Source organism: Psammomys obesus, unplaced genomic scaffold (assembly GCF_907164565.1).
Source record: "Psammomys obesus unplaced genomic scaffold, mPsaObe1.curated_primary_1811, whole genome shotgun sequence".
NCBI lineage: Eukaryota > Metazoa > Chordata > Mammalia > Rodentia > Muridae > Psammomys > Psammomys obesus.
Genome location: NW_026585686.1, coordinates 1,770,473 through 1,796,663, shown reverse-complemented (window position 1 = coordinate 1,796,663; position 26,191 = coordinate 1,770,473). Strand labels below are relative to the sequence as shown.

The following is a 26,191-nucleotide window of genomic DNA, read 5'->3' as shown; positions in this document are numbered from 1 at the left end:
TGGTGACAGCCAGCAATTAAGGACAATAGCCAACTTTTTGTGACTTATGCAATTTTTAAAAAGTGGTTGTACTTTGTTTTATTGAGCCTCAAAGAAATCATAGTTTTATGCAATGTTTTTAAGGAAACTTAGTCAACACCTGAATTATTATTATTTTTACCCCTGTCTAAAATGCAGGGATGTGAACCGGGTTATTTGATCTTGAAAGCTGTATGTCTGTCTGGAGTCATAACGGTTCAGTGATTTCTTTTCTGGGAAAAGAAATCTTTTTTTTTTTTCTTTCCCTGATTCCTTGCGAGGGAAACTAGAAGGAACCCTCCTCTCCTAGCCCAGGAGTCTGCTGTTACCAGAGTATGGAGTAACAGAAGATCTGGATTTCACGAAAACAAGGCTTGTGGAAGCAGCTTTCTGAGCTGTGGAATTTGAACTCTGGGCAGCCACGTCAGCCACCTAACCAAGATTGCACGCACACTGGTGCTGCTTATTGTTTTTTCAAAGGTTCAAATTGGCTGATTAAAATGTATGCTGGAATCAATCACCAGCACTGCAAAAGACACCACTATGTAATTAAAAAAAGAAAAAAAAAAAAAAGCCATAAAATGTCCAGAAGTCTAAAGATGTTCTGAGTGTTTCTGTTAAAGATTTTATGTACATATATGTGCGTATGGCGCATGTGAGCAGATGTCCTTCCAGGCCTCTTAGAAATGGACCTTGGATCCCTAGGAGCTAGAGTTACAGGTGGTTGTGAATCGAAGCACTCAGGAGGCTGAGGCAGAAGGATTACTACAAGTTTGAGACCATACTACATAGCAAATACCAAGCCAGCCAGGCTACACACAGCAAGACCTTAACCCCCACCCCCACCCCCAAAAAAACCCCACAACTCTCCATCTTATGATGATGATGATGATGTAAAAATAAAAGCAATTGAATAATTCCTGTTTAAATTTAATTTTATTTTTTGGTGTTACTATAAGCCAGAGGTTCTCAACCTGTAAGTCGTGGTTCCAGGGTCCCCTAAGACCACCTGCATATCATATATTTACATTGTGAGTCATAACAGTAGCAAAATTACAGTTATGAAGTAGCAGCTAAGTAGTTGTTTGGGGGTCACCAACGTGAAGTACTCGGGTATTAAAAGGTCACAGCATTAGGAAGGTGGAGAACCACTGCTCTAAGCAAATGTTTAGTCTGCCCAACTCATTCTAGTGACTTCTTTCTAACCTGACCTTTTTTTTTTTTTTTTTTTTTTTTGCCCTTTCCCCTACAAAAAACCCTCTGTATAAATTTCAAGCCTGTGAGTCACTTCCCTTTTTAAAGTTGTGCAATTTTCCTTCTGTTTTATTTGCCGGCACTGGAGCAGGCCCCAAGGACTCATCTGGAACCAGACTACCCTAACCTACAAAGGTTGGAATACTCCAGATTAGTGCGGCATTTCTATTTCACTTTCACCGATGTGAGGAGTCGGGTAGAGCAAGAAGATTTATTTAGAAGAAGAAGAAGAAGAAGAAGAAGAAGAAGAAGAAGAAGAAGAAGAAGAAGAAGAAGCCGCCAGGCATGTTGGCACACCCTTGCATTCCCAGCACTCAGGGAAGCAGAGGCAGGTGGATCTCTGTGAGTTTGAGGCCAGCAAGTTCCAAGACACAGCCAAGGCTACACAGAGAACCCCTGTCTCCAAAACCCAAAAAAAAATAAAAAAGAAAGAGAGAAAGAAAGAATTCCTCAGGGTGGGAGGGGCTTCAAGGTTTTTTGTTGTTGGTTTTGGTTGTTTCATTTTCTCTTGAGACAAAGCCTCACTCTGTTACCTAGGCTGGCCTTAAACTCACCATGGAGTGACCTTGTTGGGAACAAGCAAAAGAAACTTTACATACTACCATTTTGTTTTTAGACTCCATTTAATCATAAGGAGAAACTACGTCTAAGACCCAAGCCCTATGGGAGCTGAGTACTTCCCAGTAGCCAAACAGTGTCTCTTGTAAGCAGTTGTCTGAGTCTAGCCATCTCAGGGACAACTTGCAAGGAAACAATTGCCTAAGCCCAGCCATTTCCAGGACAACTGCTCCATCTTTCTGGCTGAGTCAGACTAAGTTCATGCTTTCAGGCCCAGGAACCTACTCTTGTGACTGATGGACACTCCCTTGCTCAACCCCTTATGTCAAAATATGATTGTACAATGCTGCAGCCCATCCTGCTTCCCCTCGATTAATGCTTTCATGCTTTAAGCATGCTGTCCAACATCTCTTCAGCGTTAGTTATGTTCTGCGCCTGACTGATCAGCACATCAGTAGCAGATTGATTATAATAATTTTTTGTCATCTGCATTGACCTGGTGTTTGAGATGTATGCTCAATTTAAGTGGACCCCACAATAATCTCAAACTTGAAGTGATCCTCCTGCCTCAGCTTCCTCAGTATTAGCAGTACAGGCATGAACCAGGCCCAGAAAAAGCTGTTTTTATTTACAAAACTGAGTTTTCATGGTATGGTCTGAAGACACCAGAGTCACCTGATCAGAGACTTTTGCCTCCTACTCAAGATCGACTGAGTCAGGACTGGTAGAACCTTACCACAGTCTGGAGCCTTGCTGGCGTGGAATTACTACTGCCGTTTAAAACAGAAACAGTGCCATGAAAGTTGCTGATCTGCCAAGCAGCAACTTGGCCAAGATTAGATACCAAGGAGATGACCCCAGCTAGTTGCTTAATTTATTTTTGTTTTACTTCACCTGTGAAATGGAGATAACAATACTTCCTGGTCTATATAAGGTTATTTGGCTATTCCTTCTATTAGTCTTTTAATTTCTCTGTCGGCTCTTTTTTTCTTCTCTCTCTCTCTCTCTCTCTCTCTCTCTCTCTCTTTGTGTGGCCTAGACTACCCTCATATTCCCTATGTAGTTTAGGTTGGCCCTGGACCTAATCTTCCACTCCACCTCCTGAATGGTGGGACTGTGGATGTGTGATTAGGACTACAGCCACATATTACCAGGCCTCGATAAACTCTGCTGTTACCAGGTAAGGATAAGGGGCCTGAGTTTGGATCACAGCATCCACATAAAAAGCCAGGTGTGGCTGCCCAGCCATGAGGAGAGAAGGGGAAGGCAGGAAAATTACCCTGGGGTTTACTGGGCCCCAGCCCTAGCTCGGGGTTCAGTCCCTCAAAGGAATAAGGTGGAAAGCAATAGAGCAGAACACTTCCTCTGCCCTCTGCACAAACACAGGCACATGAGCCTGTGTTAAAGTAACTTGTATACGCCTGATTTAATTGTCTCCAAGGCTTACTGCCTCCATCTGCTAACCTAAGCCTAGTCCTGGAAGCTTCTAGCCTCCATACAACCTAATGTAGGCCTAGAAATGTTTTCAGTCTCTGAGACTTATTGCTGAATAAGCTCACCTTTGCAGAATATTTTATCCCATTGTGAACCCAAAAATTGTGAACTGTAAAATCCTGTTTCTTGTTTAGTGTGGTTAAGCCCTATCACGCACTATTTTAATCAAAAAAATTTCTGTTTATTATAAACAAGTGGTTATGGTGTGGTTCAGCCATGCCTAGCACCCGCTTTTAATCCAAGAGTTTTCTATATACAGAATTTAATGAAGTTAACTCTAGGTCAAGAGGCAGAGAAACCAGCTGACAGGGATTAAAGCGTAGGAGGGACTTTGAGTTGAAGGATATTTAAAACAGTATGGAGGGGAAAAAAAAAAGAGAGATTTTAGCTTAAGCTCTGGCTTTAGTTTCAGCCTTAGCTCCTCAGCGCCCTGGCTTTTCTGTCTTTGAGCTAGCAAGCCTTTGGGCTTGGGGATTTTTTTTGGCCTTTTCCTGCTGGGCTGTCAATTGAGCTAGTGAGCCTTTTAGATGTTTGTCCATCTGGACCTGAGCTGAGAAGCAAGATCAGCTGGGTGTTTTCTCTCTGCCTCTCAGAGCTAGCAGGTTTTCACCCCAGCATCTGGCTCCTGAGTATTTATTGGTAAAATAGAACGGTTGGGATTTTCCTTCTCTTAAATAACACTCACCCTTCTAACACTTTCTGGCTGGCTAGTTCAACTCAATTGTTCTAGCTCAAACTCCTCTCCAAGATGACTGATTCAAACTGGCTTCTCCCATTCTGACTGAATTGCTCTGCTTGGCCTCATACTTGCTTTGGCAATACGTTCTAATCTTCTGGCTTCTTCTTACTCTCTGCCTTGTTCTGTCTTCACCTGTGTCTCGTTGTTCTCTCTCTCTCTCTGCAATCTGTCCCAGTAAAACTCTTTTCCCTTTTTTCCTCTGTGGTGAGAGTTGGGTACTTCCTACCTCTGACTTGTCATTTAGTTTGCCCCTCAGTTACACATCACTTTCAAACATGGCTGCTTTCTTTTACCAACTAACTTTACCTTCATTGTTTGGGATTAAAGGTGTGTACTAAGGGAGTGTCTGTATTCCAGCCAGAGTAGCCATGTTGCTGGAATTGCTTTGTTTTTGTTTTTTTAGACAGGGTTTCTCTGTGTAGCCCTAGCTGTCCTGGAACTCACTCTGTAGACCAGGCTGGCCTCAAACTCACAGAAATCCACCTTCCTCTGCCTCCTGAGGGCTGGGACTAAAGGCTTGTGCCACCACTCCCTGATGTTGCTGGATTAAAATTCCTCTAAAAACCTGCACATTCATAAGCATGTATAACACACACACACACACACGTAAAGGTAGTAAAGTGGGTGCAATGGCACACACCTGTAATCACAGCACTGGCGGACTAAGACAAGAAGACTGCCAGGAGTTCAAGACTAGCCTGATCTACATGGTGTGTTCCAGGCAACCTGGATCACACATTGAGATATGAAGGGCTGGGAGGTAGGCATTCAGAGGATAGAAGGGTGTGCTAGCAGCCTGACGATTTGAGGTAGGTTTCCCAGGACCCACAAAAGAAGAAAAATACGATTCCTGCAGCCGTCCTCTGACCTTACAAGCACACCATGCACACTGCCCCCTGCGGTAAGGACAGGAAAAAAATAAAAAAACCGGATGGTACACGCCTTTAATCTCAGCACTCAGGAGGGAGGAGACGAAGGTGGATTTCTGTGGGTTCAAGACCAGTCTGGTCTAGTCAAAAGTTCAAGGCCCACAAAGTTGCATAGTGAGAGACCTTGTCTCAGGGAAAAAAATAAGGTAAGAATGATAATTGGTTTTGTGCTGAGACTAGGAAAGGAGGCTACAAGCAGCCTTTTGGGTGCTGGGGATTTTGTTTTGTTTTTATTCTAGGAACTTGCTGTGTGTATGTACTCTGAAACTCTATGAAGATGTACACTTACGTATATTATGCTTAGGTATCACTGTGTATTCCTGGCTGGTCTGGAACTATTTATTTAGACAACAGTTATTTAGACCAGGCTGGCCTCCAACACATAGCAATCTGCCTGCCTTGCCTCCCAGCGCAGGAACCCAGGGTGGGTTGGACCACACCTGGCTGAAGTTTTGAAAAGTTGAGAAAATAAAGTAATGCCTCTTATTTTGTAAGGTTTTTGGGGAAGATAAAAATCAATAAATCAAACAGAATAATGTCACACACACAGAAATGGGACCATTAATGACTCAGACGTGCTTATGTCCTTATTGTTCAGGAGAGTCTTACTGAAATGAGGAGTTGGGCTGGCAGGGTTGCTAGAAGGAATCTCAGGTGTCAGCCCCTCGCAGACATTGCCAGGCCTGCCTTCCTGCGCTGTAAAGCACGGGCAGGTGTGGTGATGACATGTCGTCTAGCCGAGCTTGAAGCCTGTGTTTGCAGTTCCCCTGTACTAAGATTAGGCCACTGGCTTCCACCAGGCAGGCTGTTCATATGAGTGAGCCAGTGCCAGGGAGACACTGGCTAGGGAAAGGGCACCCCCCCTCACCATCCCACCAGCCATTTCTCCGCCCTCTCGTATTAACACCATGTGTTCCAGCTCCATTCTGCAAGAATCTCCTCTTTTCAATCTCTTCCTTTGGGCAGCTGGATCTTGTCTGTTTCCGCCCTCTTCAAAGGGAACGTAGGGTTCCCTCTACGTAGAATGTCAGGTCTCTATGAAAAACTGTGCCGAGGAAGGTACAGCTCTATACCTTTGTAAGGCAGCTCCCTACCCTGACCAAACTAGTAAGTGCCAGGGCTAGGCTCTGAGTACATTGTTTATATTTGTATGGGTTTTAGTTTGCTTCTCCTGTAGCCTAAGCTGGCTTCAAACTTCTTCTGTATCTGAGGCTGGCCTTAAGCTCCTGATCTCCCTGCCTTAGCATTCCTGAGTATTAGGTTTACAGTCATGCATCAGTCATGGCCAGTACTCCATCATGGTCTGTCTAACTCAAGAATGTACACTTTATTTCTTCTTGGGGGTACCGTAGGGCTAATTCATACTTGCCTTTTTTATTTTCGAAAAGATGGAGTTATAAGAAATGATATCCTGGGTTCCTTGAAAGTATGTTATATCAAAATAACACACAGCCGAGCAGTGGTGGCACACACCTTTGTTCCCAGCACTTAGGAGGCAGAGGCAGGCAGTTCTCTTGTGAGTTCCAGGCCAGTCTGGTCTACAAAGCAAGTCCAGGACAGCCAGGGCTATACAGAGAAACCCTGTATCAAACACCCACTGTATCACCACCAAAAAAAAAATGAGACCTGGTGGTTTCTGATTTGACCAGTGCAAACTCTCTGTGCAGTAGCCGTCATTAAGTGCAGCTTCCTGGATAACCCAAGTGCTCAGCATTACTAATTGTCTTAGTCACTTTTCTATTGCCGAGATAAACACCACAACCAAAAGCCAACTTGGAGAAGAAAAGGTTTGTTTCATCTTACGGCTTGTAGCTCATTATCCAGTGAAGTCGAGTCAGTAACTGATGCAGAGGTCATGGGGGAGTGCTGCTTACTGGTTTGCTCACTAGAGCTTACTCAGCCTGCTCTCTTATAGCACCCCAAAACCACCAGCTCAGAGGTGGTGCCTCCCACAGTGAGCTGGGCCCTCCTACATCAGTCATGGATCAAGAAACTACCCCCCCAGACTTGCCCCCAGGGCAATCCGAACTGAAGAGTTCTGACCTCATTTCACCAGCACAGGAGATTTGAGATTGACTCTGCCCCTTGGGTACTAGCGGTCACTCTTAGGCAGGTCGACAGTGAAGAAGAGCAAGCAGGGGAAGACAAAAAGACCATCAAGAAGTTTAATGTTGGAGGCCAGGCTTATGCTAAAGCAGAAAAGGAGAGGCCTGGTGCTAAATGGAATAAAGTGAGTGGTGCTCTCACTCTATGCTACCTAAAGGATTCACATTACCTCCACCCCCCCCCCCAAAAAAAAAACCTAAACACAGGGGGACTAAGTTTGAAATACATTAGAATAACAAAAGCAAAGAACAATTAAGATGACGTTGATTGTTTTTTCTGTTTTTTTCTTTTTTTCACATCAGATAAAAATAATGGTCACAAGAGAAGAAACTTAAGTGGTTCAACAAATATGAAGTTTCCATAATAACAGGATATGTGAAAGATATATTCTAAGACCCCCCCACCCACCCCAGGTGATGCCACAGAAAGTACTGGGCTCTATACTATGTCCTATCTATCTGTCAGGCAGTCTGTCTATTATCTATCTGTCATCTGTCCATCTTCACCTATCTCTGTTATTGTCTGCTCATCTCTCTAGCTCTCTGTTCTGAGGAGTGAAGCTAGGACCTTCCACATGTTAGGCACACGGTCTCCCACTGAGCTCTAGCTAAGACCTTATGTTTTTTCTTTTGTCATTTTTTAATTTTAATTTTATTTAATTTACATCCTGCCCACAGTTTCCCCCTTCCTCTCCGAGTCCCTCCCTCCCCCCCTCTTCCCCACCACAGGCCTTGCGCTTTTCCTTTTATATACAAATCCTTAATGACATTTAATTTATAAAATTGGCACTGTAAGAAATAAGCAATGACTAACAGGATAGAAGAGTAACAGTAATATGAAAGTTATATGAATGTAGTCTCTCTGGCTTCCTCCCCCTCCCCTTCCTCCCACTTTCCCTCTCTCCTGTTCCAGGATGGGTTGCACACCCAGCATGAAGGGATCACTCGTGTCCAGGGTGACATGGAGGGAGATGACTCAAATTTCATCTAGTTACTCAGAAAAGCAATTTAAAATTTGTGAGTTGTTGGGGCCAACAAGATGGCTCAGTAGGCAAAGATACTCATGTGCAAACACACACACACACACACACACACACTGCTACTGCTACTAGCTGGCTATGGTAGTACACACCTTTAATCCCAACACTCAGTGGTGGCACACACCTTTGATCCCAGCACTTAGGAGACAGAGGCAGGCATATTTCCAAGTTAGTGTGGTCTACATAATAAGACTCTGACTCATGAAGATTAAATCTAGAAATATGAGTTGTTATTTATGACAATTTCCAACCAATGTTTTTGTTGTTAAATTTTTATTATTACTTCGTAATCTAGTATATGTATCACAGTATGAGTCTAGGGAGGCCAGAGGACAGTTTTCAAGAGTTGGTTCTCTACTTCCACCAAGTGGGTCCCAGGAATTGAACCAAAGTTCTTGGTCTTGAGGGTCAGGCTTCACAGCAAGCACATTTAGCCACTGAGCTGGGCCTGGTTGGCTGGTTGGTTGGTTGGTTTGTTGTTTTGAGGCAGTACCTCACTCTTGTTTCCCAAACTGGCTTGACACCTTGTCAGGGACCACCCGAGAGAACTCGCCAACTTCAGAGACCACCTGTGGAAGCTCACCAACTTGCCTCAACTTGCCCGTTCCCTTACCTGCAGTAAACATACTGCTTGGCAACAGCAGAGATGTGCTCACAGAACCGTGGCTTATCACAAGATGTTTCAGGCCCCTGGCCGAGAAGAATATGTAATTTTTCACCCACCCTACTTCCTTATCCTGAACCCTTTATAAAAGCTGATTCTGCTCAGTAAAGTTAGTTCTTGACAAGCACCTGTTTGCTTGGACTCGGTTTCTCTTTCTCGCCCATCTTTTACAGGTTCGGATTCTCTTCTGTTCCCGCTAATAACAAGCTCCGCTGGCCGGGGCAACACCTGTAATCACACCATGCAGGAAGTGGGAGGATCAGGGGTTCAAGGCCATCTTGTTCAGCTACCTGTTGAGGTGCTAAACGATCAATTTCACTGAGCCCATGCCCTCCCAAAAGGAAATGCAGATGACATATGACTTTTCCCTTCCCTTCTTCTCCTCCCCTAATACTCTGAAGGTCTTCTCTCCTCTTCCTCCTCCTCTCCCTCTCTCACACACCACACACACATACACACACACACACACACACACACACACACAGTTTGGAACACATACCTCATGATATGTCAGTTTGTAGTGCAGTTTCTTTTGATCAGAGATTCTATGTGGTTTAAGCCACAATTTCCTTCAAAAATCCCAAGGCATGTGCAGGGCTTGGTGATGCACACCTGTAATCCTAGTACTCAGGACACAGAGGCAGGCCCCAGCCTGGTCTACAGAGCAAGTTTCAGGACAGCCAGGACTACACAAAGAAACCCTGTCTTGAAACAAACAAACACAAAAAATATCCCAAGGCATGCCATTTTGAGAAACAGGATATTTGTTGCAGGATATTTGATCCCATTGTGAACCCCCAAATTGTGAACTGTAAAATCCTGTTTCTTGTTTGGTTTTTTGGTTTGGTTGAGCCCTAACACATACCTTTAATCCAGGAACTTTCTGTTTATTGTAAACAGGTGATTATGTCGTGGTTCAGCCATCCCTAAGACACACCTTTAATCCAAGAGCTTTCTGTACACAGGATTTAATAACGTTAACTCTAGGTTGAGAGGCAAAGCAAGAAACCAGCTGACAAGGATTAAAGAGCAGGAGGAAGTTTGAGTTAGCAAGCTTTTGTCCTTGGGCTTTTTGGCCTTTTCCTCCTGGGCTGTCAGCTGAGCTAGTGAGCCTTTTGGTCTTTTTCCATTGGGACCTGAGCTGACAAGGAAGCTCAGCTGTGTGCTTTCTCTGCCTCTCTGTTTTATAATAACATTTCATACCAAATATCTGGCAATAATAATTGGGAGTAGGTGGGAAGGGATAGCAAAAAGGCATTCACATTTCAGTCTGTCTGCCTTCCTTCCCTTCCTTCTTTTCTTTCCTTCCTCCCGCAACCCCCAACCGAGACAAGTTCTCACTATGCAGGCCTCACTGTAATGTTCTGGAACTCATCGAAATCCTCCTGTTTCACCTTCCAAAGTGGTAGGATTACAGGAATCTACCATCATACCTCATATCATCATATACAGTATACGTTTCTTACATACAAATGTTTAGTGAATTTGTATTTTCTATTTTTGTACACAAAAGCGTAACAAAATTTAAAGGTTAAAAACTAGTGGCCAAGTGTACACTTGTGATCCCCAGTATTCTGCAGACAAAGGGAAAAGTATGTCACGACTTTGAGTCTAGTCTGCTCCATATAGTGAATTAAAGGTTAGCCAAGACCCTGTCTCAAACAAGCAAAAATAAACACCCAGAGAGAGCGCTCATTAGGTAACACTAGCTAAGTTAGTATGGGGACCTGAGTTCAGATCCTCAGCATCAGGCACAGGGCTGTATATGGATCAGTGAGTGAAGATCCATGCCTGAAAACCGGAGTTTGGTCCGCTGGACCCATGTTTTAGAGAGAACTAGCGCCCGCCCACAAGCTGTCCTTTGACCTCTATACATGCCAAATAAATGAATAAAATGTAATTTAAAAATACTGAAAGGACTGGAGATATGGCTGAGCAGTTAAGAACTCAAACAGCCACAGGGTGGTGGTCCTGACACTCTTTCAGCCCAGCACTTGGGAGGCAGAGGCAGGTAAATCTCTAAGTTCAAAGCCAGCCCCGTTCTACAGAGTGAGTTCCAGGACAGCCAAGGCTACACAGAGAAACCCTGTCTCAAAAACCAAAACCATCCAAACAAACAAGCAAAAAACTGAAACTGGAGTTGAGTTGTTGGAGGACATAAGCTACACCCATAACTCCAGCTCTATAGGGACCAGAAACCCCTCGTTTCCATATGTGCACTCACATGTAAATACACTTCATAAACACAAACATGCACATAATTAAAAATAATAAAAATCTTTTCAGATTAAACAAAACAAAACAAGCTAATTCCATGGGCCTGTGACCCCAGCATTGGGCCAGTGATCCCCACATTAGGGAGGTAGAGACACAATCCCTGGGACTTGTTGCCCAGCCTGCCTAGACAACCAATGAGCTCTAGGTTCAGAAAGAGACCCTGTCTCAAAAACAAAAACAAAAAACCAACCAACAAACAAAAAACTAATGTGGAGAATGATAGAGGAAGACACCTGGCATCAACCTAAGCTTTCCACACTCATACACACATCCACACACACAGGAGTACATATACACACAGAGACTGACATACCACCTATATGGGCAGGAGCACACTTGAACTGAGACCCCCACATACGCAGGAAAATGCACACACACCAGCAGCTGCCATGTAGCAAGTAGACCAAGAACTACCATTCTACCTTCACACTTACTTCCTCGTGGTAGTCCTGCAGCCCACAAGTCCCAGGCTGTGGAGGACTCTCCTTACCAACCCTCTGGATGGTAGGAAATCATGCAGATATAAATCTGGCCCAAAGCCCCAGGGCTTCCCTTTGCTGTAACTCCTTCTCAGGACCTATAGGGACTCTCCTTATCTCCAGGAGTAGTTCTTGAAGGCCTTGCCACCCCACACCTTGCCCTCTAGCACTTTTTTAGAGAGCAATTTTAATCCAGAAACATGGCTGCTGTGGCAAGAGATTATATCCAAAGACCAATGCCTATGTGATCTGGCTGGAATGCAGACATGCCACATACCCTCATTCCCTCTGGCTGGAATAAAAACATGCCCTTAGTACATGCCTTTAATCCCAATGAAGGTAAAGTTAGTTGGTAGAAGGAAGCACCAGTGTTTGAAAGTGATGTATAATTGAGAGGCAGAAGAAGTGACAAATCAGAGAGAGAGAGAGAGAGGGAGGAAGAGGCAGTTTTTACCAAGAGAGTTGTACAGAGACAGGTTGAAGAGAGAACAAGCTAGACACAGGTGAAGACTGAATGAGCCAGAGAATGAGAAGGAGCCAGAAGACTGGAACAGCTTGCTAGAGTTAGTTTGAGGCCAAGCAGAGAATTTAACCAGATGCTGAGAGAAGCCAATTTCAATTAGTCAGCTTGAAGAGGCATTTGAGCTAGAACAGCTGAGTTGAACCAGCTAGCCAGAGTTCAGAAAGAACTAGAAAGGGTGAGCTTATTCAGAAGTAAATCTCAGAGGCTGAAGACATTCTAGGCCTAGATTACATTGTATGGAGGCTAGAAACTTCCAGGACTAAGCCTAGGTTAGCAGATGGAGGCAGTAAACCTCTGAGTCAACAATTACATCATGCAAATAAAAGTTACTTTTACAGCCTTTGTTTCAGTTGGTTCTCCAGGCCCCCAACAAGTGGCTAATGGCACAGAGGTTTAATTAGTTTTAATTGCCAGGGTTAGTCAAAGACATTTTCTTAGAAGTAGACTGGTGAGCCAGGCCTGCAGTGCAAGCCTTTGATCCCAGAATGGCAGAGGCAGAGACTCTGTGAGTCAATCTGTGAGTTCAAGGCCAGCCTGGTCTACACAGCAATTTCAAGGCCTGCACAGTTAAGAGTCTGTCAAACAACAATAAAACCAACCAACCAACAAACAGACAAATAAAAAAGAATGGACTGTAGATGATTAGACTGTTAACTAGAGCCCTTAAACATGTAAGGAAGAACGTCAGAGGTGAGGTGGGTAGTTTTTGTGCTTCAGGGCATGCAAATCATTTAGCACAGTGCATATTACCAGCTTACCAAGCCTGTATTTTATCATGCTCCAAAGGATAATATGTCCTATTTGAGGAGAGCCTGCCAAAGTATAGAGTTTTGCACTGGGTGCCATTGAGAATGCAAGCGTGTACAGGCTCATAGTGAGTGCTCTCTGTGTGGTGGTACACATCTGGAATCCCAGCAGGAGGGAGGCTGGGCTGCAGGGTCAGGTGAGCCAGCACACACAATGAGTTCCAGGCCAGCCAGGACTGCACAGTGACAACCTGTCTTGAAAATTAGAAAGAGAGAGCAAGAGAGAAAGGGAGAAAGAAGAAAATAAAGATATATAGCTGGTACAGTTAATATCTGAGATCTCTGTGAGAGTTAGAGTGATTCTCCCTCCTTCCCTCTCTCCTTTTTCTCAGAGGATCGGAGTATAAAATCTCTGCTGCATCTTCTGCACACACTGAACAAGGCAGCTAGTCATCAGCCTTCTGCAAGTGCAGCTTGTCAAGGACAAGCCTTGTTTCTCCATCAGGTGCTGCCACCCACTCTCTCACCCACTGCTTTGGCCTCCCGCCCTTGGCCCTCTCTTCCTCTTCAGCTGCCCTTCCTGTTCCCGTGAGACAGGAGCAGAAAATGAGTCCTATGATGTACTGACAGGATGCCCACGATGATGAGGGCTGTTTTTCCTGCAACCCAGCTTGTCTCTTGATGTAAACCCTCTCCATCTTTGTTCGGCAGCCCTTCTGCGCACCACTTCAGGTGTGCCACTTTAAACTAGTGTTGTATCGGCCCCAGAGAGTTCCTGCTCCCCTCCCAGCCAACCATTAGGACTTTAAGAAGAAAGCCCCAATCATTCTGACAAAACATGTTCTGTCAGTGTAAACGCAACAGAGTACTGGGAACTCATGCAATAGCCATTCCTTGCCAGGTACTGTCTGCCAATTCCAAGAAGCGCCTAGAGGTAGCAGGCTTCTTGTTCCTCTGCCTTCTCCCTACTCTGTTGAGTGGTGTTCTACCCAGAGCTCACAATGGCTCCATTCTTCTGGTGACCCCATTTCAACAGTTAAGCCCAGGTTCTGTGGGCTTGTAACCTCCCCTGACAAATGTGTAAATGAGCACTCTGGCCTGCTTAAATCCCCACCCCTCAGGCTGGCCACACAACTGCCAACCCAAGTGCCTTCTTAAGTGAACATGAGTGGGAATGCAGAACGAGAGAAGGCAAACTACTAATCAAAGGACAACCTCAAAGTCTTCACTGATGTAAGTAAGCCAGGCATAGTGGCTCATGCCTCTAAACCCAGCACTTGAGAAGGAGCAAAGGAGTTCAAGGTCATCCTTAACAATACAGAAAGTTTGAGGTTAGCCTAGGCCACATGATGACTAACATTAGAGTTGACTATGAGGCATTTGATGGGATGAGGTCTATCTTCCATAACAGAAAGTATAGTGGGTGAACACTTAAACACTCAACGCTTAGATTCCATAATTAATAATATATGTTTTCATTAGGTATTATTATTCCCATTTTTCCGTTGCTGGAACTGCCAAATGTCAACACCTTGTCGAAAAAGCTGAGTGCTGTCTTGCCTCTTAATCCTTTTCTAGTATTTCAATCCACGTCCCCAAAAAGCTAGCCTTCCCCAAGAATTTAAATGTGATTTCTTGGGTATGCTTTTCAGGTAAGCCCCAGTGAACACTTGTTCATTTCTAATGCTCTGTGTATTTTGGGATCACTCTCCCTAATGAACTTTAACCTCCCTCAGTGGACCTCATCCTTCTTGAGGTTAGTTAGCACTTTTCAGCTATGAGAGAACCAGCAGCTGCTTTTAACCAATGAGCCATCTCTTCCGTCCCCTCCTTCCTTGCTAAATATATCTTTATCTCTTCAGCATAGTGCTTTTCTCAATGGTTTCTGGGTCATCCTGTGGACCAGCTGCATGACATCATAAACCCACAATTTTGGTAACTCCCGCCCACATTCACTAAAGGAGAATCTACGTTTTAACAAAATTCCAGGTGATTCTTATTCACAGACCAGCCAGACTGGGTTTTACTATGTAGCTCCGGCTAGCCTCAAATCAAACTCAGGAGTTCCACTTACGACTCCCTCTGGCTCTCAAGTGCTGACATTAAAGTAGTACACCACCACTGCTTGCTTTTATTACAGCCATGTTTGAAAAGGAAGCCAATGGGGCTTGGTGTTGTAGCCATGCAATCCCAACACTGGGTAGGCTGAGGTAGGCTGATGTCTGCTAGTTTGAGGCTTGCATGGTCTACTTATTGAGCCAGGCCAACCAAAGCTACATAGTGAGACCTTGCCTCAAAAAATAAAGAGGAGGCAAGGACATTTACTAGCTGAAAGAAAGGAGTGGGTAATTTCATTTCTTTTGAGAACTATTCTTTTCTTTTTTTCCATACACTTTGCCTATTTACCCTCTTTGAACTGTGATAGCACTCATAGTTTTATATCATCTTTTCTAAACCACTCTATGTAGCTCTGGCTGGTGAGAAACACCTATGTGTCATAGCCATGACCTTTTATAGATGGTCAGGAGGGAAAGGGGTGAGTGACAGTCCAGAGAAGAAGAGTTGGGCATGCAGGCTGCACTCTGGAAAGGCCTGTTCCACTTCTGCCCAAAGAGAGCACTTAGGTGTCTGCTGTGGTTAGTGATGTCCACGCTGAATAGAGAGATCCATACAATGAGCTTCTTGCTTCTTGATCTCAGGAACATTAATCCAGCAGCAGGGAGGGACATGAAAGTATAAAAGCCCCAAGAACAGGGACCAGGGTGTAGTTCAGTGGTAAAGCACAAGCTTTGCATATACACAGGCCATGGGTTGGAGAAACACGGGTGCACACACCCCCAGAGAGAGAGAGAGAGAGAGAGAGAGAGAGAGAGAGGGAGCACGGGAGAAACAATAAGGAGCCTCTGGGAGGTGAAAAGAGATGATTCCATAAAGCCACTAGCATTTGAGGATAGCTCCTGCAGGGCGTGTGGGGTGACAGAAGGTATCCTGGGCAACAGAATGTTGAGGCATACCAACAAGAACATGGAGAAAACCAAGAAAGGTGACTTTAGGGCGTCTTCCACACAGAGCCATAAGGGACTAGTCTACAAGGTCATTTAGAGGCCTCTCAGACTAGTTTGAGAAGTTTTATGACCAGAAATGGCTATTGAGCGGCTGGAGATGAGCCGGTCATTAAGAGCTATTACTGATCTTGCAGAAGACCCTGGTTTCATTTTTAGCACCCACATCGTGGCTCACAACCGCCTGTAATTACAGTTCCAGGGGATTCCAACACCCTCTTCTCAGGCTCCTACACACACTTCTGTACGTACATACAGATACACAGGCACACACACATGTACATAAAACAATGAATAAATATGGTAAGGAATCAGATAACTCACTAAGGCAGAAAAAGTGAATCAAGGCAGAGTGGCTAGACTGAAGAAAGTGGTGATTCACACTGACAATGAACTTCAAGAGACACACCAAATAAGCAGCTTCTAACTTTTTGGCTATCAAACCCATTGTAGAAATTAGTTATATAAATAAGAACTATTAAATATGTAAATCTAAAATAAAAACCATGTAAACAAGATCTTTTAAAGCTGAATGCCTCTGGTTGAAGTAAGTTGGCTAAAAGCACTCAGTTTTCTCCTCTTGTTCCCTTCTCAACCCCATGGATAATGAAAGCCTGTTTCAAAATCAGCCAACTCCTGCCTGCTACTTGTCATTACAGATAAGCCTGTCCATCTGATTGTGCGCTGACTGGCTGCTTTCAGTTTATAATGACAGAGTTGAGAAATTAGGATAGAGGACCCATGACCTGCAAAATTGAACATAGTTGGAGTTTATAGACAACCTCTGGTCTCAACCTTTGCTCTCAAGCTGTAACCCTTAGTCTGCATACATTATCCCGTTCACATACAAAGCTCAGGGTTGTTGGAGGAGGCTTTCTCTTAGAGGTGATTATGGGAGTCTGGAGATATGTGACAGAGCTAGAACATAAGCAGAGAGAATCTACAAGGGGACAAGGCGAACAGGATGTGGCTCAGTGGTAAAGCTGGTACTTAAGCAGGGCTGGGATCAGTCCCTGGCACCGAAATTATAAATACCTGGACAGAGGCAGCACAAAGCACAGTCTAGGTTTTTTTGTTTTTGCTTTTTCTTTTGAGACGGGGTTCAATAGGCATAGGATGGCTGTTAACTTGGAGCAACGCCTCATTCATCCTTTGGCTCCAGAGTGTTGGAAATGTAGGCATAGTGAGATTCTCTCTTAAAAGAGCAAACAAATGAAACACAAAACACAGCTGGGCCTAGTAGTTCACACCTCTAGTCCCAGCAATTGGGCAGTAGAGACAGGAGGGTCACGAGTTCAGGCTCAGTGTTGACACTATAGTGAGTGAGGCTAGGGTGAGCTAGACAAACCCTGTCCAAACAAACAAACAAACGTGCTCTTTTCTTTGGCTGACACAGAGTAAACCATTTGGGGCCAGGAGTGTAGCTCATCTAGTATATCTGAGGCCCTGAGTTCGATTTCCAGCCCAGAATAAATCTGCATGTAATGTAGTGGCATATGCCCTAAATTTGAGCACTTCAAGAGGTGTTGAAAGGAGGATCAGAAGTTCAAGTCATAGTCAGCCTGGAAAACATGAAACTGTCTCAAAAAAAATGACAAAAAGAGAAAAGGAAAAAAAGAGATTGTTTTCTTTTTAAATGCATGTGTTAATAATGTTTAGGAGATACTCAGATAGGCTAAAATGACTAGGCTCACCTTCACTACTATTAATAATTTCAGAGACTCAGACTTACAGGTGAAAGTTCACCGAAGAGCACATGTCATTACACCAAAAACTAGGGCAAAGTTCAGAGCTCGACAGAGCTGCTGACTTGTTTTTCTTTCCAGACCAGTAAACCTGTTGGCATCATGAGGTGGATGTAAAATTTTAGCAGGAAATGACTCCATTCTAGACCAAGGTTAGTCCCATGAACAATGAAACGTTATGCAAGACAAAAAAAAATGATCTGTGTTAAGTGTCACACAGGACAAATGGAGTGAGGTGTTGCTCAAGACCCTGGGGTGCAATAATCCACTTTGTAGCAATCAGAGCTACGGCCACAGCTGGGGCTGTGGTCGGTGGTAGAGCTGACAGTACCCATCAGGAAGGAGGCACTGAGAAATACATGCGCATGCAACCCCCTCTCCCACTAACCTTTCCTCTCTCCTACCTAGTGTTGGGATGTTGGAAGGGACTGGGGTGGAGTAGGGAGAAAAATGTAAATAAAAGGGTTTTTAAAAAGCACACCTACGTTACCCAGAAGACAAGTGGCTGTCGAGTAGCACTTGAGGAAATGCTCACTACAGTTAAAGATCAGGGAAATGCAAAGGAACGCCAGAGACACCACTACACACCTACCAGAATAGCTGGAAACCTGACAGCAGTGAGACCTGGCACCAAACTCATATACTGTTGGTGGTAATTATAGATTAGAAGTAACTTTCAGAAAAGACTGTGGAGGTAGCCTGGTGTAGAGTTGTGGTCCACCATGCACAAGGCCCTGGGCTCAGACAAAAGCAAAGCCTGTTGTGACTATCCTTCCAGTGTACCAGAGGCTGCACAGCACCTTAATTCCAACACTCGGGAAATGAACGCAGGAGAATGAAGAGTTTGAGAGCAGCCAGGGCTATACAGCAAGACTTTTTTTTTTTTTTTTTTTTTAAGATGGGGAATGTAGATCTGTGGTGGAAAACTTGACAGGTATGTATGAGCTATTCAAGGTTCTAGGTTCAATTCCTGGTATCAAGGGGAGAAAAGGAAAGGAGGGCGGGAGGAATCATCACAGGAAACTTGAAATCTTTTTTCTAAGAATAGAGAGGGAGACAGTGGAGGAAACAGAAAGAATTAGAGTCCAAGGCAAAGTGTGAATTACCAGAAGAAACAAAAGGGCAGCAGTCAGGAGAGAAACCAAAACATGAAGCTAAGGAGAAGCTTAAATTGAGATTACATAGACAGACAAACACAGACTCTCTCTCTCTCCTCTGTCTCATATATAAAGTACTTGAAATATTGAAACAGTGCCAGCCCTCCAGACATAATTATAAATCAGGGAAGAAATGAAAAGAAAGACCAAGTACTTAGTCTCTGTTGAATAAGTATTCAGAGGGCAAACTGGTTACGTGAGTGCTGGGTCCTAAGTCAGCTCTGCCTGTTGTTAATGCTAGGCCCTTCCCCATACTTCCGGGTTGTTTCAAAGGTTATTTTATTTGTGTGTGTGTGCGCACACAGCCCTTAGGAGCTAGGAGAGGGTGTGGAGTTACAGGCAGTTGTGAGCTGCCTGAAGTAGGAAACAGCTGTCTCCCTATCTCCTCCACACTTCTGTTTTATTTGAGCCTGCTTTTATGATACAGGCAATGAGGACTATTCAAGAAATGACTGAGCTTCTTATTTTCTGGCAACAACCATGTGAGATGCAAATGGGAACCTTTTTTCTGAACCCATGAAAATGGGAAGAAATACTAAGTAATTCACCTGTGGACAAGAGAAATCTGAAACGTAGTGATTCGACATCTGATGAAATCCGAAGTTCAATGGGAAGCTGTGATTCCACTCAAGATTCTGTACGGAATGTGGTGAGGGTGGGACACTTACTGAATGAATTGCAGATGGTGCCTCAGTTTCCCTACACCAGTTGTGAAACACGAGGCTAATTAAAAAGTTTTCAAAGCAGTCCTCAAAGTTAAAGCTGGGCCTTCTGAAGAATGAAGGTGATAAATGCCAAACACCATTGCTTAAAGGGAGACAGAAATATGATAGGGCTGCCAATTTGGCGATCAAAAAGATATTGCTGTGGAGTGGAGAGACAACCCACAGACCTTTGGTCTTGGAAGCAGGCTTCCAATCACCCACCTCTCAGCTGTCAGTTTAGCCCTGCCCCTGGCCCCAGGCCAATGTTCCCTTTCTTCTACTGAAGTCTTCCAAAAGCATTGTCATGCTAATGCTACCTACTCCACCTCTGATTGCGTGGGCTCCCTACTGCCCAGTTCACCGCAAATCTTTAAAGAACATTTTGGGGGAATGGTGGGAGAACCAGAAGACTGGAGAGGTAACTCAGTGGTTAAGAATGCACACTGCACTTGAAGAGGAGCAAAGTTTTATTTCCAGAGCCCATGTCAGGTGGCTCACAACCACCTGTAACTCCAGGAGAGCCAATGCTTTCTAACTAGACTACTTGGGTACCTGCATTCAAGAGAGAAAGGCAGGCAGATCTTTGTCAGTTCAAGGACGGCCTAGTATTCAAGTTCCAGAACAGCCAGAGTATTACAGTACGACTCTGAAAAATAAAAATCAAGAAAGAAAAAGTGTGTGTGTGTGTGTATTGTTGCAAAATGAATTCTTTTGTGTGGGGGGGCATTTAGTCTTTTTTTTCAAGACAGGGTCTCACTATCCTTGAACTCACAATGTAGACTAGGCTGGCCTCAAACTCACAAAGATCTGCCTGCCTCTGCTTCCCAGCTGCTGGGATTAAAGATGTGTACCACAACACTGATTTTGTAAACTGATTTTTTAAATAAAAGATTTATTATTTCCTGTTTATACAATATCCTGCCTGCATGTGTGCCTGCAGGCCAGAAGAGGGCACCAGATGTCACTATAGATGGTTATGAGCCACCATGTGGTTGCTGGGAATTGAACTCAGGACCTTTGGAAGAACAGCTAGGCATCTCTCCAGCCCTTGTAAACTAATTTTTAAAAAAGGACCTTTTTTTTTTTTTTTCCTTTTTAGTTATGGATGTACACTTGAATACCAGGTACGCTCAGAAGCCAGCCGAGCACACCGTCAGATCCCCTGGAGCCGGACTTGCAGGCTGTTCTTAAGCTATCCAAACTCTAGACCTCTGCAAGAGCAGCAAGTGCTCTTGAGCCCTGAGCCACCTCTTCAGCCCCCACGCTTGTTTATTTTATGTTTTCTTATTTGTTTTTGTCTGTTTTAGACACAGTCTCACTTTACAGCCTAAGCTACCTCATAGCACAGGCTACCTCGTACTCACGGCAATCCTTCACCTCAGCTTCCTGCATAAGCGGTACAGAAAACGGATCTGCCTGGAGACTGGTTCTTTGAGTAAAGAACTTGCCACTGGAGCATGAAAACCCGAATTCCAGTCCCCAGAATGCAGAAAAACATTGAGTGGACATGGCAGTCTCCCCGTAATCCCAGCTCTTGGGAGATAAGCACCCTGGGAATAAACTGGATAGTGAGACTGGCCTACCTGGTGAACTCCACATTCAACCTGAGATACCCTGCATCGGTACAGGAATGAGGAGGAAAATGATCGAGTAAAACTCCCCGGCCAGCCTGGGGCCTCCTCAGCACGCTCCCATGCGCATGCTCTCTCTCATCTAACTCCTACTGGCGGGAGAAGTGGGGCATCTGCACTGCAGCTCACACGTGGAGGTCTAAACGTGACTTTGTGGGGCTCCTTATCTCCTTCCACCTTTATGTGGGTCCTTAGGTTCTTCGGGCTTGCCTGGCAAACACCTTTTCCCACTGATCCATCTCATTGTGCCTCCCCCTCCCGCTTTTTTTTGACGTAGAGTCTCATGTAGCCCAGGATGTCTTCAATCTCGCTATGTAATGTGGAACTCTGCTGGATCAGGCTGAAGTCTGGTGTATCCAGATCGCCAAACTGAGGTCTATTAACGGTTGATGCCCTTTTCTCAGCGGGGGTTCTCTTCCTCCTAACCCCTGATCTGGGTGACCCCAGATTTTGTAAGGAGCATCACATAGCCCTCAGGGAAGATCACAGGCCCAACCCTGTTTCTGATAAAGAAACTGGTTCGGATAGCTATCTATTCCTGGAGATATCCATTTTATATGCTAATAAGATGCCTGGGTGTCTCGACTTTCCAAATGACCTTTGACTTTACCCGAAGATTTCCCTCTACTCATAGGATACTTAGTACTGTGTTCTCCTTGTGACAGGACCCTGCTACACTGCAGGGAAAATGAGGCAGTGTACCACTATATGCAAATCAAGCATCCCTGACTCCCTGACCCCAGCACATCAAACACATTCATCCTCAAAATCCTTCCCACTGCCCAGGGCTTATAAATCCCTGACTTCAGATAAACGTGCTGACTGGTTGTGTGCTTTCCATCCTGGCCATCTGGGACTCATCATTTACCCTCTGTCAGGCTGTGTCTCAAGGGGCCTGCCCTCTGGCCGGCTGGGCCTGGGCCTCACCAGGTTGGTGTCTTCCTACAAGTCCACCAGCCACGGGCTTTCGCCCACACCTCTGCCATGTTCAGCACATGTTTAACCAAAAGCTGTAACACTTTGGTATCGCCGTAGGTTGTGGAATGCCTGAATTTCCACAGCCACTGGTGATCTCATTCTAAAAGAGCTAACCTGTAACACTCTGTGGAAAACCTTTTCCACACCCAGGCCTAACACACATGAGCCTCACCCTAAAGTGCTCTAGCTGTGTTCCTGAGATCCAGGACCTGTGATCTCATCCCATCTCGAAGCCTGGGCTTCTAGCACAGCCTCACCTGAACACATGTCAGGAGATAGCTGAGGACCATCCCAGGACCTTGCTGAAATCCAGGTCCCTTCTGAACAAAGAATGACAAAGTAGAAAAGGATGAATTTGAACTCATGATTCTTCTGCCTCCACCTCCCAAGTGCTAGGATTCCATGCCTGGTGCAAAGCCAAGACTTATGTACTTGTCTTTTTTTATTTCTGTTTTTTGAGACAAGGCCTCACTCTATAGCTCTGGCTATCTTGAACTTGCTTTGTAAATCAGGCTGACCTTGAACTCAACAGAGATCTGCCTTCCTCTGTTTCCTGAGTGCTAGAATTTAAAGGTATATACCACCACACCTGGCTTTCTTTCTGCTCCCTATCTTTCCTCCTTCCTGGGATTAAACTCAGAGCCTGTTGGCTAGAGAGGTGGCTTTGAAGGTGCAAGCATTTGCTGCTCTTTCAGAGGACCTGCGTTCAGTTTTCAGCACCCACATGTGGCAGCTCCTAACCATCTTTAACTCCATCCCAAGGGATCTGACGCCCTCTTCTGGCCCTGGGCGTCTGCACACTTGTGTGCTTACATACACATAGACACATAGACACACATATACATAAACAAAACTATGAACAAACAAGAATGTAGAAATCTTACACACTTCAGGCAAGTGATCTACATCCTTGGCTGTCCCCCACACACGCCAAGAAAGCTCCATGGAAAAGGTGGCTTGAGCCAGTCCTGGAACATGAGTGGCAGTTTAGCTATGGAGTACATTGACCCCTTCACAAGTGGGCAAGCGCTGAACATCATGGGCTTAGGTGATGACCCAAGATGTTTCATGCTAGGTGTGGGTATGCGCTTGCAATACCAGCTCTCAGGATGTAGAAACTGTAGGATCAAAGTTCAGAATCAGAGCTAGGGAAGTTTCTCAGGATTTAGGAGCACTTGAAGTGTTTTGCAAAGGATCCGGGTTCAAGCCCTAGTACTCACATGGTGGCTCACAACCACCTGTAACTCCAGCTCCGTCTGTGGGCACCAAGCATGCACATGGTGCACAGACACACGTGCAAACAAAACCTCATACACACAAAAATGAGAGAAATCATGTTTTTGAGACGGGGTTTCTCTGTGTAGTCCTGACACTATCTCTGTAGACCGGGTTGACCTTAAACTCAGAGATCCACCTGCCTCTGCCTCCTGAGTGCTGGGAGTAAAAGACATGCTCTACTACACCCAACTTGAAATGAATAAATATTTAAAAATATTTTAAAAGTTAAAAGTCCTTCTGAGTTATACAGTAAGTCATAAGCCAGCCTGTGCTACATAAAACCTTGTGGAAAAATAAAATAAAATAAAAAAAACAACAAAAAACCACAAATATAAAAATACGGAGAACACATTTTTCTAGACAAATGAGAGAATTAGTGGATATTTTGGGCAAGAAACTGAAATACAGTTCTAAGTATGTACAGATAGTTCTAAGTAAACGACTAAACCAACCGTAGATTCAGGCAATGGGGCTGGTGCCCTCCTGGAAGAACTTCAATCAACACTGCCTCCGCCTGCCTCTCCCACTTTCTAGATGTTGAGTGACATCTAATGGGCAAATTGGGGAAATGCACCTACTGGATTTTCTTTTTTTCTTTTCTTCTTTTTCTTTTTCTTTTTGAGTTTTCCAGATAGGATTTCTCTGTGTAGCTCTGGCTGTCCCAGAACTCATTCTGTAGACTCGAACTCAGAGATCTCCCTGCCTCTACCTTCCAAGAGGTGGGATTGAAGGCAAACACCACCACTACCTGACAGATTTTCATTATTTTTATGTTTAAGAAAAAAAGTCTCAGCCAGGCACAGTGACACACACCTGTAAAAAAGGACTCAGGGAGGCAGAGGCAGGCAGATTTCTGAGTTCGAGGCCTGCCTGGCATACAGAGCGAATCCAGGACAACCAAGGCTACACCAAGAAACTTGTCTAGAAAAACCAAACCAAACCAAACCAAACCAAACCAAACAAAGAAAAAGTCCCTTTTCAGCCCAGCATTCATGAGGCAGAGGCAGGCCGATCTCTGTGGGTTTGAGGCCAGCCTTGTCTAGAGTGGGTTCCAGGACAGCCAGAGCTACGTGGAGAAACTTTGTCTGAAAAAACAAACAAACAAACAAACAAAAAGAAAAAGAACATGTAAACAATTTTATTTTTATATATTTGTTGTTTTTATTTCACTTAAACAGAATCTGATGTAGCCAGGATGTCATCAAACTTTTTATGTAGCCAGGGATGATCTTAAACTTTTGTTCCTATTTCCTTTCAAGACTAGGCATGCACCATCATACCCAATTTAGTCCATGCTGAGTTCTAGTCCAGAACTAGATGGAAAGACCCATTGCTGAAATCATCATACACTTTGCAAGCAGGATGTAGAGAAGTCAATCTGGAAAAGCACTGGGTGCTTCTTCCTCATGACTAGGTTTCTTGGTGTCGGAGGTACAATGCAGGCTGCTAGGGGAGACTGTCACCAAGAGACTGTCCGCTCAGCTGTGTACCTTGCCTGCTTTACCTCCAGCCTGATAGGTAAGATGTTCCCATTGGTACAATTATGGCAGAACTGACATGGGCGTGACCAACCGTAATAGTATTACTATTATTAATATTATACTATTATTGAATGTGATGCCTGCTCTAGCGGAGGGAATTCAAATCCAGCACTATAAACCTGGTCAAATGCGTGTGGTGATGGGGCGGGGTCATAGCCCCTAGTGGGGAAGCCAGAGTTACTGTTTTGCTATATGACTACAAAGTGCCTGCCAAGTTGTACTCTAAATATTTATGTCTGTGGTCATAGATTTGTTCTGTCAGCTTTGGTTGCAGAAACTTCTTTTTGTAGTGGGCAGTAGTTACCACAGAGACTCATAACAATGCAGAAAAGTGGGTGGAAGAAATCTAAGTGCTGGAAAAGGTGTGGAGTGTTGTGTAAATGCTGTCTTCAGGGCATGACATGACTGTTACATTCTTGAATTCCCAGGAGCTGGGGTCACACTGGCTGCTAACATTCAATCATGAGGCCTCTTTCTGAGGATAATTGTTGCTAGGGAGGAGGGGCTCAAGGGACTCAACTGGCCCCTGAAGATCTATAGGCAGTTTGCTGGGAACAGGGGAGATTTTATTCAGTGGCAGAACCACTGGTAAAGTTAGTCATACTCCTGTAAATGACACTCACTTATGCTTCTGTAGGCAACCTTAATGTCACTTGCTGAGTCATCTAAAACCCAACAAAACAATGGAAAAGACATGGAGGCATGGAGGCATATAGTTGGAAAAGGAAGGGGATTGCTGGGATTAAGAGGAGAATAAGAAAGGTAACGAGGCCTGGAGACATGGTTCAGTGGTTAAGAGCACTGGATACTCTTGCAGAGGACCTGGGTTTGGTTGCTAGCACCTACATGGTGGCTCACAACTATCTCTAACTCCAGCTCCAGGGGATCTGATGTCCTCTTTTCTGGCCTCTGTATGCACCAGGCACATATGTGTGTGGTACACATAGATTCATGCAGGCAAAACAGTTAAGCAAATAAAATAAAATAAATAATCCAAAAAAAAAAAAAAAAAAGAAAAGAAAAAAATTTTAAATGAAAGAGCTGGAGGGTGATGGGTAGCAGAAAGCACACACCTTTATTCCCAGCACTGAGGAGGTAGAGGCAGGCAGATCACCAGCACAGGTGAGTTCCAGGTCAGTCTGCTCTACAGAGCAAATTTCAGGAGAGCCAGGGCTACTTAGAGAAACCCTGTCTCTAAAAACCAAAGGAAGGAAGGAAGAAGGGAAGGAAGGAAGGAAGGAAGGAAGGAAGGAAGGAAGGAAGGAAGGA

At 44.5% G+C, this 26,191-nt stretch overlaps 1 protein-coding gene across 1 annotated transcript in view; it reads right to left on the bottom strand.

Moving 5' to 3' along the window:
* The window catches only part of Plin2 (perilipin 2), a 77,535-nt gene that overhangs the window by 13,141 nt on the left and 38,203 nt on the right, over positions 1 to 26,191 (bottom strand). The window lies entirely within an intron of this gene.